Below are 2,500 nucleotides of genomic sequence, written 5' to 3' on the forward strand. Positions count from 1 at the left end.
TTCTTTGTCTCGTTTTTGTCTTTTTTCTTTGTCTTGTTTTGATGAGGTTCTTCAGCATCAGGAGGCAGCGTCACAGATGGAAGACGGTGGGCGAGAGAGTGAAGGAAGGAGGAGGGAGGGGTGGGGAGGGGGTAGGAAGGACGGGGGTAGGAGGCTGGGAGGGAGGGACGGGGTGGAGAAGGAGGGGGAGGGGGTAGGGGATTGGAAGGAGGGGCAGGGGGAGAGGGATGGAAGGAGTTAAGAGATAGGTTAGAGGGAGAGGAGAAGGGAAACGAGAATGGAATGTAGGGAAAAAGGAAGTGAGGAGATAGATATATATAGAGAGAGAAGGAGGGAATGATAGGTTTGGAGGGAGGGAGAGAAGGAATAACGAAATGAAAAGAAAAGAGAAGACGGTAAATAACAGGAGAGAGAGAGTTATGACGATCATAAGGATGAATATTAAATCGAATAAATGAAAACCAAAAATAGAATTTAAGAAAGAGAGACAGATAACGGGGGGGGATAACGCAGGAGAATCACCGAAGGAGACGAGAAGTAATAGAAGAAAGGGAAGTGGGAAGTAAGGGAGATGAGATATTCTGGGAAGGGAGGCGGGGAGGAAAGGGTGAGGCTGATACCAGGGATTAGGGATAAGGGAGGGAGGATAATCGAGGGGGAGGAGGAGGAGGAGAAGGAGGAAGGGGTGTGGGCATCCCTTTCTCTCTCTCTCTCTCTCTCTCTCTCTCTCTCTCTCTCTCTCTCTCTCTCTCTCTCTCTCTCTCTCTCTCTCTCTCTCTCTCTCTCTCTCTCTCTCTCTGTCTTTCATCTTCTTATAATTGTTTTTTTTTATTTTTCTTTCTTATTTCTCCCTTTCTCTTTTTTCATTTCTTTTATTTTTATTTTTCTTCCTCTTCTTATTTTTTCTTCATCATCTTCATCTCCATTTCCTTCTATGTAGAATTAGCAGAGTTAATGGTCTTTTAAATGGTTGATACTAAGCACGCCATTATTTGTACCATCTCTACCATTACCATCATAACCATGATAAAACTACCACCACTACCATTACTCCCATCATAACCACCACCGCTACCATTATGATAACCACGAACGACAACAATATTATCCCACCATGATCAAAGCCATCAACATAATTACCACCATAATAAAATGCCACTAAGAGTAGGCCTACCACCACCTTACTGCAACCACCACCACCATTACCATTACCACTACTACTAGGACTACGACTACGACTACGACTACTACTACTACGACTACTACTACTAGTACTGCTGCTGCTGCTGCTACTACGACTACTACTACGACTTCTACTACTACTACTACAACTACCACCACCACTAATATTACCACTATTACTATTACTACTACCACTACTACTACTTCTACCACTACTACTACTTCTACCACTACTACTACTTCTACCACTACTACTACTACTACTACTACTACTACTACTATTACTACCACCACTAATATTACCACTATTACTATTACTACTACTACTATCACTACTTCTACCACTACTACTACTACTACAACTACTACTACCACTACCACTACCACCACCACAGCAGCAACACCACCACCACTGCCACCATTCCCAACAGCACAGTAGCCCCAGCAGGTTCTCACGGTCCTGCCACCACCACCTGGTCGTCTGCCTTCCGTCCGCTTTGACCATGTTCTTACCCCGGGGACTAAAGTCGCATTTTTTCACTTTTTTTAATTGCTCGTGTGTGTGTTTTTTTTAATGATTTTCGTTTCGTTTCGTTGGTGTTGCAGGTTTTATTGGTTGTGTTTTTTTTAATTATATTTTTTGATATTTAAATGGCAATGTTTTTTTCTCGAAAATTTTATTAGGTTTTTGATATTTTAATTACATGGGCAGATTTTTTTTCGAATTTATTATTTTGTCAATGCATTAAAAATATCAACATACCATAGTGTTCTCACTCTTTTTCTTTCTCTCTCTTTTTTTTTAAACAGAGTCGGGCGGTCGAGACTCCGCCCACGAGAGCCTCTCCACAGACCGGTCAAACAGAAGGTAATTTGGGTAACTTTTTTTTTCTTCTTTTTTTTCTTTTTTTTTTTCTTTTTTTTTTTCTCTGGGTAACTTTGTGTACGAGTCCGGTGGTAATTTGTCGCGAAGGTGACGGATACAGCCTCTCCACACGCCATGGGGCCTATGGGGGTTGACCGTTACTGGGAGGGTGGGTGGGAGGGAGTATTGGGGGTATTAGTGGGTATTGGGGTACTCTGGGGGTATGGGGTATTGGGGGGGTTTGGGGTATTGGTGGGTATTGGGGTACTCGAGGGTATTGGTGTGGGGGGGGGGATTTGGGGTATTGGTGGGTATTGGGGTACTCTGGGGGTATGGGGTATTGGTGGATATTGGGGTACTCCGGGGCATAAGGTATTGGTGTGTGTGGGGGGGAGGGATTTGGGGCATTGGGGTACTCGGGGGTTTGGGGGTATTGGTGTGGGGGGGGGGATT

The 2,500-nt window shown here is 44.1% G+C and overlaps 1 protein-coding gene across 1 annotated transcript in view; it reads left to right on the forward strand.

Annotated features, from left to right (window-relative positions):
- peb (pebbled) overlaps positions 1 to 2,500 on the forward strand; it is a 902,421-nt gene that overhangs the window by 151,921 nt on the left and 748,000 nt on the right. Inside the window, exon 2 of the mRNA XM_070123904.1 lies at positions 1,993 to 2,050. The gene's annotated coding sequence lies outside the window, so the exon portion shown is untranslated. The remainder of the gene's footprint in view (positions 1 to 1,992; positions 2,051 to 2,500) is intronic.

Source organism: Penaeus vannamei, chromosome 7, assembly GCF_042767895.1.
Source record: "Penaeus vannamei isolate JL-2024 chromosome 7, ASM4276789v1, whole genome shotgun sequence".
NCBI classification, from domain to species: Eukaryota; Metazoa; Arthropoda; class Malacostraca; order Decapoda; family Penaeidae; genus Penaeus; species Penaeus vannamei.